We start from the raw sequence: 11,554 nt of genomic DNA on the forward strand, positions 1-11,554 counted from the left end.
CCCTCCCTTCCTTCCTCTTTCCCTCCCTCCCTCCTGTGTTGAGGTCCTCCTGTTTCCTAAACAAAGGAATGAACACACAAGACAACACAAGACAAGACAAACATGGCGGCCTACCCGAATGGCGCACTCTGCTTTATTTTATACAGTCGTTTGTGGAGTGTTGCCAAGTCACAAGACACATTGTTGTTTTTCTGATCTTTCCCTGACTTTCTGGATTTTCAAGATGTTTACACATAAACAAGCCCCAGGGTCTGCTGTTTGCAGCTGGCTCCTTTGTCCTCCCTGTTTGCAGGGAAGGAACACCCTACTTCGTTTGCAAGAGCAGGACTTATCGGGAACGTCTCATTTGTGACCACATAGTCCTGTACACTCCTGCCTTTCTTTACTAATGTAATGGGGTTAATTTCTAGGGATTTACTCAGCAAATATCCTCTTATTCATAAGTTAGGGTTCCTGGAAAACAAAATAAAACAAAAAACAAAACAAAACTAATAAAACATCAGGTGCACAAAAAGGAAGATGCAATCCTAATCAGAATAGCAGGCACTGTTTTCAAAACAGAAGCCACATGTTATTTTAGAATTACCTATGTTGGCCTTCTGAATGTTAAACAATTGAGGACAGAGCAATGATTTTCTGTAATCGGGTAATTCTTGATCAATTAATTATTGAATGAATTATAAGATATTAAGTAGGATTATACATCCACTAACAGTATAATAATAAAGGAAGTAGTATGATAAGAAAGGATAAGTGCATGGCACATCACAAGAGGAAAAAAAAAGAAGATTTAGAAAGAACAGATCCTAAAGTATACAACCTGTCAAATGGTTTTGTGAAATATCTAGTGAGAATGGAGCAGAGCCCAGGGTTCAACCTGTAAATTGTTTGCATTGTGTCATGATTAAGTGTGGAAATACTGTTTTTCACCTCAATGGGCACTCATTCTATTTTTGAAAGTAGTGTGTCAAGTTTCCTCTGAAAGACACCCCTTTCTCATTTTCTATCCTTGTATTTGGGAAGCATTGACTTCATGTCTGAGTTTAGGATTTATAACTCAACTCTGTGATTGTTTAGGGGACTCATAATCATATTTTCTATTTTCTGCTAGGAATCATCAAAATAAGTACGATGTGAGACTGGAATTGCCAGGAGCATGAGACGGAAGGTAATAGAAAACAGATGCAAGGAAAGCCAGGGCATATAATGTTTGAGCCTTAGACTCAAACCATGACTAATACAAGACCTCCCCTGACGTATTCCTTTAATTGAGCCTTTTTTTTTTTTTTTTTTTTTTTGAGACGGTGTCTCGCTCTGTCGCCAGGCTGCAGGATGGAGTGGAGTGCAGTGGCACAACCTCGGCTCACTGCAACCTCCTGCCACAGCCTCCTGAGTAGCTGGTTCTACAGGCAACTGCCACCATGCCCAGCTAATTCGTGTGTGTGTGTGTGTGTGTGTGTGTGTGTGTGTGTATTTTTAGTAGAGACGGGTTTTCACTATGTTGACCAGGATGATCTCGATCTGTTGATCTCGTGATCTGCCTGCCTCGGCCTCCGAAAGTGCTGGGATAACAGGAGTGAGCCACCACACTCAGCCCCCAATATATTTCTGTACATACTTCAGACAGTATATGTCTGTTCATCAAAAGAGTACTACTGGCACATACATGTGTAAGTAGAAACATTCACGCACATGTGCTGTTCATATAACTGTAAAAAACTGGATATTTTCTAAATGTAACTAATGTTTAGGTTTTAATTAAAACTAAACATAAAATTATTTAATAGGTTATTCATATTAAAATATGAGAATCACTGATTTGAAAAATAAATGTTTTGTCTCATCTTTAGGATAAGTGCCCTAAAGATCTTATGGAAATATAAATATCTACAGAAAACGAAAAGAAAGCCGGGCGTGGTGGTGACGACTGTAATCCCAGCACTTTGCAGGGCCAAGGCAGGCGGATCACGAGGTCAGGAGTTCAAGACCAGCCTGACCAACATGGTGAAACCCCGTCGCTACTAAAAACACAACAAATTAGCCGGGCGTGGTGGCACGTGCCTGTAATCCCAGCTACTCAGGAGGCTGAGGCAGGAGAATTGCTTGAACCTGGGAAGCGGAGGATGCAATGAACTGAGATAGCTCCATTGCACTGTACTTCAGCCTAAGCAACAGAGCGACGCTCCGTGTAGAGAAAAAGAAAAAATAATAAAAATAAAAAAAGGAAAGGAAATGGAAAAAAAGTATTTGGTGGTTTAAAAGAATTCTGGCTGTCGCACATTATTTTTTCTTATAATAAATAACATTGTGACTTATTACTTATATTGCCTCCAAGACACTACTTACTTAGACTTTGATTTTAGTCTTCAGTCTTTATTCATATTATTAATTATTTGAGGTAATAATTACCCCACATTTTTTATTTGCTGGTTGAATGTTAACAGTCATACTCTCAGTTTATGGGGAAGTATAGTGCATTAAAAAAAATTAACATTACGTTTCCTCATATAAAATCAGCAGCAGGCATAAAAAGTTTTCTCTGCCCACCTTTTTCAACATACAGCAAGGACGCAAGACTGTTAATCTTGCTTAGATCACTATTTTTCCTATCAAGTAAAACATGATACAGAATGGTTGTAAAAGATACCTCATACTTGCATTATACTCTGGGCACTAAAATATGAATCATCTTGTCTCTATTGATTTCTCTTTCACAGTGATGCTCCCAATCCTCCCATGGTCTCTTTAGGAAGCTACTCCTGGAGATTATCGTCTGAAAAGTAAATCAGTTATGCTGTTTAACTGCATTTCAAGCATTTAATTAATTTCCCTAAAATAATAATTTTCAAATAGTTGTCTTAATGTAAAATGAATTAAAAGTCTTTCCAAGCATATTTAATAGAGTAACAACTTTACAAAAGCAATCTTTATTTTATTCCACAATAAGATAATATTGTCATAAAAACTTGAAAAGATATATGATATTCAGAAAATTATGTCCATATGGCAAGATGGTTGGTGACTCATGGCCCATAATATCGCTCATTTTGCATGGCTAAGCAGTTAGCCAAATGTGCAAATATAATTAGCCACATGCCTCATCTGTGAAAGTGTGTCTTCAAAACGAATCTGGTTCATGGAGAATATTAGGTTCATTAACCCTTTGGGGCCCTTTGGGTGCCATTTAAAAGGCATTTGTTCTCCCTGACTTAATTCTCTAAATCATACTCTAGTGGCTAATCTTGTGTATTCATTTACTTGCAGAAACTAGAGAGTGGGGAAAAAAAGATAAAGAGAAAGAGAAGAAAAGAAGGAAGAAAGGAAAAAAAGGAAGGAAATAAAGAAGGAAAGGTTCTAACTCCCACATTATATCTTCATAATAAAATATGTTCCCAGTTTGCTATTCCCAGTTTTGCTAATGAACCATCTTTTGCATTTCGTTTAGAAACATCTGCACATTATTTGTGAGTACATTAATAAATAATTGTAAAATGTTTATGGAACATTTCTGAATCACCGTAATTAAGGTAAAACAGATTGTATGTCTTTTGACAGGATAGGTCTGAGATATCTGTAAAGGATTGCTTCCCAGCTGTTCATTTATTTATGTGAGAAACAAATGCACTTCACTAGAATCTTTGCATTTTTTAGAAAATATATAAAACTCAAACATCAAGCATATGCTATATTACGGGAAAATGTGTACTCTAGAGACAGGAAAACCTCATTGGAGTTATAATTGTCTTTGTCAGCTACTTCTGAATTCTAAGCTATTTAATGTTTAAGATAATTTGGAATATTATATTCACTTTTATTGATGTTACTTTTTTCTAATCATAAAAATAAAGTACAGCCATTTCAAAAATTGGGAAAATTTTGCACCGTAATTGAAAGATAATTTTTGATACTTTTCCAAATATAAAGTTGAAAGGTCTATTATTTTATCATACTTATGAAATGCAAAAGACATTGCTGATTTTTGTTCTATATATAGAACTTGAGTTTTAATTTTGTGATTTGTGATTGTTCTGTATATTGTCACTTGAGTTTTAATTTTGTGATTTCTGACCTCCAAATGATTTGTTTTTTTAATCTAGTTTCTATTTATCTAACATTTACTAATATGGTTTCTATAATTAATTTTTTCTTTGTGTTTTATTCTTTTTAAAAACAATTTTATTACACATCAGTTATGTCTCTATATCCCAGCATACTTTTCTTTACATGGCAATTTCATTTTGCAGCTTTTATATGTTTATGTTTCCAGATCTTTCCTTTCTAAATTTCATTTTTACCTAAAAGACTTTCCTGTGTATCTTTGTGGAACACTATTTGGCACAATAGATGAAACATTTCTAAAATGTTTTTACTTTTGAAATTAGTATTCCATCTGCAAGCATTCTATTTCACCAAGTCAATGCTCCAACTTACTTTCAGCAGAATATCAAACTGAGCAAAATAAATAATAAACCCAAGCACAGAAACTGAAGTGAAACTTTTGATAATCCTATGAAATGTTAAGAATTGATTATAGTCTTTCTTATAGACTCTTGAAGGAGGTTACATTGTTTGATTCATAAAAAAGTAATTTATCATGGCTCTTCACCATCATTTTCAAAGTTTAATTCCTTACATTCACTCCACAGAATCCCTTTTCTTTTCTGCTCCCACCAACTTTACTTAAAAAAATTAATTTTTGCCCCTCTTTCCATCTTTCTCAATAAATACACACGCATATATGTATATATAGATTATCTCATCCACTTTCAATTTTTAATTTTTTTCTTTACACATTAATCAGTATAACAAAATCTCAGAAACAAATAAAAAAACTATTTTATGATTACAAAACAAGTTGTGAAAATTGATATTTTTATACTTTTGCTCCAAAATGTATATATGATACAATATAATTGTATGTTTGTTTCTACATCTCTATATTTTTGCTTTCCAAAATAAATAATTATTAAAATGGCTGTTTCTTGGGAAATAAATTACAGATAATAAAATAATATTAATAATAATAACAGCAATAATATTTTACATGATAGATGTGACCCTGTATGCCACATATGCTACTTTATCATAAGTATTGTAAGACTTTACAGATGTAGAAACTGAGACTTATATAAGTTAAACAACTTGACCAAGGAAGAGATGCAATTACAATGTAAACAGAGGCAGTATGCTCCCTAAATAATTATTGCTAATCCTATACCTTTTTAGTATATGTGCTATATTTCTTAATTTTCTATAAAGGATAATATTTTCATAATTAGTATCTGTGTCTATTCCAATTTGTATACAGGAAGATTTCTTAATTAAGAGATATTTATTGTAAAGATTCATAGAAAGGTAAGGGAAATAAGTTTCCATAGCTACACAATCATACTTGAACATAAATAGTGTTCAGAATAAACATTAACCTTATTGACCTTATTGACCAAAAATAATTTATGTTCAAGTATGATTGTGTATTTATGAAAACTTATTCCTATTACCATTAGCTCTCCATTAATTTTTACAATAAATACGTCTCAATTAAAGGGGAACCAAAAAAGAGCCCAAGTAGCTAAGGAAATCTAAGCCCAAAGAACAAAGCTGGAGTCATCACACTACCCAACTTCAAACTATATTACAGGGCTACAGTAAACAAAACAGCATGGTACTGGTTCAAGAACAGACCCATAGACCAATGGAACAGAATAGAGAACCTAGAAATGAGACTGCACATTTACAGCCATCTGATCTTTGACAAATATGACAAAAACAAGCAATAAGAAAATGATTCCCTATTTAATAAATGGTGCTGGGATAACCGGCTAGCCATATGCAGAAAATTGAAACAGGACTGCTTATTTACACCATATACAAAAATTAACTTAAGATGGATTAAAGACTTAAATGTAAACCCCAAAAGTATAAAAACCCTGGAAAACAACCTAGGCAATACCATTCAGGGCATAGGCACCGGCAAGATTTCATTACAAGACACCAATAGCAATCGCAACAGAACAAAAAAATTGTAAATAGGATATAATTAAACTAAAGAGCTTCTGCACAGCGAAAGAAACTATCAACAGAGTAAACAGATAAGCTGGAGACTGGGAGAAAATTTTTGCAATCTATCCATGTGACGAAGGTCTAATATCCAGCATCTATATGGAACTTAAACAAATTTACAAGAAAAAAAATAACACCATTAATAAATTGGCAAAGGGTAGGAACAGAGATTTCTCAAAAGAAGACATACATGTGGCCAACAAACATATGAAAAAAAAGCTCAACATAACTGATGGTTAGGGAAATGCCAATCGAAACCACAATGAGATACCACCATCTCACGACAGTTAGAATGGCTATTATTAAAAAGTAAAAAAAAAAAAAAAAAAAAAAATCAGATGTCGGCAAGGTTGTGGAGAAAAAGGAACACGTTTAAACTGTTGGTGAGAATGTAAATTAATTCAAACATTATAGAAGACAGTGTGATGATTCCTCAAAGACCTAGAGGCAGAAATACCATTCAACCCAGCAACCCTATTAATAGGTACATACTCAAAGGAATATAAACTGTTCTTCTATAAAGATATATGCATATATATGTTCATTGCAGCATTATTCATGATAGCAAAGACATGGAATCAACTTAAATGCCTGTCAATGATAGACTGCATAAATATGGTACATATACACCATGGAATACTATGCAGCCACAAAAAAGGATGGATGGTGTGGGAGACCATTATCCTTAGAAAACTAATGCAGAAACAGAAAAATCAAATAGTATATGTTCTCACTTATAAATAGGATCTAAATGATGAGAACACATGTACACGTGCAGGGAAACAATATACACTGGGTCCTCTTGGAGGGTGTGAGTTGGAAGTGGGGAGCGGATCAGGAAAAATAGCTAATGGATGCTGTACTTAATACCTGGTTGATGAGATGATCTGTGCAGCAAACCACCATGGCACATGTTTACCTATGTAACAAAGCTGCACATCATTCACATGTCCCCCTGCATTTAAAAGTTGGAAATAAAAAAAGGATTAATTATAAGTCCTAAGGTTCGAAACTGCTGCATATACTAACAATGCCACCATACTGATTGAATTTTATCTATCTCTTTTTCTGCATCACATTTTCTTTAACTGATAATAGACTTGCATTAAATTTTTCAAGTGATGATGTGACTGGGTTAATCCACCACTAAACAGATCACTGAATATCATATAGATTGATACTCTGTGGTCTGGCATTACTCACTGATAAAAATAGTTGATAATAATATTAGACTTATATAAAACAACATGTAATATGCCAGTGAATATATTTTGTCAATTTTTATTAGAAGAGAGAAAAGAAGAAGAAACTATGCATATAACATTAATAAAGGTACCTAAAGTTTTATACATGTAATCAGGAAATAACATAAGATCAAACAGTGAGCTTGATCAAAATTCTAGCAAAACAGTATATGCAACTCTGAGTACTTCAGTCTTGTTTACCATATTTTACTGTCAAATTTCCCTTTCATATAGCATAATCCCTAGGGCTAAATAGTTACTTTTTGAACTGATGAACATAGAGGCAATGGAGAAAAGCATTCATGAGAAGTAACTAACAATATTTGTCAACTTATTGGAAGTGGAGGAGAGGATTCAGAATTGGAAATTTTAAACTTGATGTCTTACAAGTTTAAATTCAAGAAAACAGAGCAGGCAACAAGAATAAATCCATGAGAGTGTCTATAGGAAATCTGGAATATGTCTGTTTGATTCTTCTTCCTCATGCCCATCAAAATAAAAACCTCTCTGATAAATTAACATTTATTTGTGCCAATGCCAATGTGACACATCATTTTCTATATTTTAAAGCATTATAATAATTAGATTTATGCTCATGTCTTATTTTCTCAGTATGTTTCTAAGTTCAAGTATGTTTTACTACATACTGTGGTTCTTTTCCTGGTGGAGTGACTCAAACCTTCATTCCTGAAGTGTCTGGGCCATTTGTAGTCCTGACTGCATTTGGCTGTTGTAGTTTCCCATTGACTTTAATTACAGGGCATGGTAATATTAAGCGATGCCCTGATGAATCTCCTGTGTTCCATGCTTACTCTTCCTTATTCTGTTGTGGAGTAGTAGACTGATTTCTTCTTGATAGTCCAGATCAATCACCCCAACCAACAATATGAATTTCTTCTTAGCATGTGGACTTAAAGGGAGGAGGAGCCCAAAGTGTCCAGGTGGCAATCTTAACTTCCACTTTAATGCAATCATTGTTGCCTCTCCTGATGGCACCATTCCTACCTCTGGAACTAAGATCTCTAGGCCAGCAGAATGTAATGTTGTGGGAACAGGAAGCAAAAACTTTGCTAGTGGATCACTAGGGGTAATGGTGAGTGGTGCCACTTCAACTTCCACCCCTTGATTCCTAGACCTGTGAGTCCTGGCTGTGGGAGAAACAGTACCATATATTGGACACTGATTTAGAGCATATGCGGCCTTCTGAAGAACTTAGCACCTGCCAGGCAAATTCTTATCATCTAGTTAGCATTGTAATTTTGACGTCAAAAGGCCATTCCACTATTCTATCAGTCCAGCTACCTCAGGATGATGGGGAATATGGTAAGACCAGTGAAGCCCACAAGCATGAGCTTACTGCCACATTTCTTTATCGGTAAAGTGAGTGCCATGGTCAGAGGCAATGCTGCGTGGAATATCATGACAGTGGTAGGAATGTGTTGCCTCCAAAATCCAAAGAGTCACACTAAGCATTGTGCCTCTTTCTGGGTTGTAGGAGGAGCCAAGTGCAGCAACTTATCCTTCACCTTAGAAGGAATGACTCCACAGCCTCCCCACCACTGTACCCCTAGACATTTTACTCAGGTGGAAGGTCCCTGAATTTCAGTTGGATTTATTTCCCATCCTCTGGCACACAAATGTCTCACCAATGAATCCAAAGTGTTTGCTACTTCTCCTTCACTGGATCCAATCAGCATAATGTAATCAATGTAATGGACCAGTGTGATATCTCATGGGAGTGAAAAGCAATCAGGTTATCTTCCAAAAAGGTTATGACACAAAGCTGGAGAGTTGATATTCTCCTGAAGTAGGATGACAAAGGCATATTGCTGGCCTTTCCAGATGAAGGTGTATTGCTTCTAGTGGACCTTGTGAACAAGAATGGAGGAAAAAAGGCATTTGCCAAGTCAATGGCTGCATACCAGGTACCAGAAGATGTGTTAATTTGCTCAAGCAATGAAATCCCATCTGCTACACCAGCTGCAATTGAAGTCACCACTAGGTTAAGCTTACGATAATGCACCATCATTCTCAAAGATCCATCTGTCTTTTGTACAGGCCAAATAGGAGAGTCGAATGGGGATGTGGTGGGAATCACCACCCCTGTGTCTCTTGAGTCCTTGATAGTGGTGCCATCAATCTCTCCAGGGATATGGTATTGTTATCAATGTACTATTTTTCTAGGTAGAGTCACCCCTAATGGCTTCCATCTGGCCTTTCCCACCATAACACTGCTCACTCTACCAATCAGGGAGCCAGTGTGGTGGTTCTGCCAGCTGATAAGTATGTCTATGTCAATTATGCATTCTGGCATCAGGGAATTCACCACAGGTTAAGACTCGGGACCCATTGGACCCACTGTAAGTCGGACCTGAGCTAAAACTCCATTAATTACCTGATTCTCCATGAGCCCCTACTTTAACTGGAGGACCACAATGACAATTTGGGGCCCCTGGAATCAATGTCAACTCAGAGCCAGTGTCCAGTAGTTCCCCAATTGTCTGATCATTTCCCTTCTCCCAATGCACAGTTACCCTGGTAAAAGGCCAGATGTTTCCTTGCGGAGGGATGGGAGAAAGATTAACAGCGTAAATTGTCAGTATCCCCAGCTTCATCAGGATCCTTCCACACATCCCCATTCCAAGTTTCAGGGTCCCATTCTTTTCCAGTCAATGCCCTCATTTTAACAGTAGACACCTGATGAGGCTGTGCATGCCCCTTTTATTGCAGGTCAGCCATTCGCATGGTAAGTACTCATGTCTGTTTTTCCACATTTTCAGCTCTTTGTTTATAGGAGTTAAGACTCTCACTCAGGGCAATCTTAGCATATTTAAGGCTCAATATCAGCTTCTGAAGCTGTGAATTAGAATCCCTGAGTTCATCATTTTCTTTCATCAGTTTGTCCAGTGAACTTAGGAGCAACCAACTTCATTATGTTCCTTGGTTCTCCATATATAGTCAAAGGTATTATGTATAAACTCACTAAACTCCTTGCCTTTCATAGGCAGTGAATCAAAAATGTCAAATGCATTTATTTTGCATAACTCTTTAAACAGTCACACAAAGGACTATCAGTGTTCTCCATACTATTAGACATAGAATCCTTAGCATTTTGAGTCTATTCACATTAAGCAGCCAACTCCAGAAACCCCAAAACCAATGAATAACCTTCATCCTTAATATTATGCTCCTCCAAAACAACTCCTAGTAAAAAAAATAAAAAATAAAAAATAAAATCTGTATTAGGATTCTTTAGAGAGATCAAACTAATAGGTTATATATACATATATTTATATGTATATAAAGGGGAGTTTATTAATAGTATTTTCTCACACGATCCCAAAGTCTGATAATAGGTCATCTGCAAGGTGAGGAGCAGGGAAGCCAGTCCAAGTCCCAAAGCTGAAGAAGTTGGGGTCCATTGCTCAAGGGCAGGAAGCATCCAGCATGGAAGAAATATATAGGCTGGGAGGTTAAGCCAGTGTAGACTTTTTACATTGTTCTGACTGCTTCATATTTTGGTCATGCTGGCAGCTAATTAGATGGTGCACACCCAGATTAAAGGTGAGTCTGCCTTTCCCAGTCCTCTGGCTCAAATGTTAATCTCCTTTGGCAACACCCTCACAGACACACCCAGGATGAATACTTTGCATGATTCAATCCAATTAAGTTGACACTCAGTATTAACCATCACAATACACAATGAAATATGACTGAGGCATTAATAATAATGAAATCCTACAATTTGAAACAGCATTAAAGACCTGCAAGACGTATGTTAAGTGGAGTAAGACAGTCACAGAAAAATAAATACTGCATAATTTTGCTCCTATGTTGAACCTCAACAAAAGTAGAAAGAAAAGAGTTGATATTGTAGAAACAAAGAGTAGAACGATGGTTACCTGAAACTGGAAGCAAAGAGGAGAAGAGAGGGTTGGAAAAACATTGGTCAAAAGGTAAAAAGTGACTAAGGAGGGATAAGTTATTGTGTTCTACTGAATAGTAGGGTGACAGATGATTATTAGCAAGGTATTGTATATTACAAAATAACTAGAAAAAAAAAGACTTTTGAATGTTTTTACCACAAATAAATGATAAATGTGTGAGGTGATGGATACATTATATAACTGATTTTATAATTGTCCAATGTAGATACATACTGAAACATCAAATTAGACTTCATAAAAATGTACAATTACAGTATGTCAAGAAAAATAATAATTAAAAAAATAACTTGTGTGTGCATG

The sequence above is a fragment of the Rhinopithecus bieti genome, unplaced genomic scaffold, assembly GCF_001698545.2.
Source record: "Rhinopithecus bieti isolate Rb0 unplaced genomic scaffold, ASM169854v2 scaffold_23894, whole genome shotgun sequence".
Classification (NCBI taxonomy): Eukaryota; Metazoa; Chordata; class Mammalia; order Primates; family Cercopithecidae; genus Rhinopithecus; species Rhinopithecus bieti.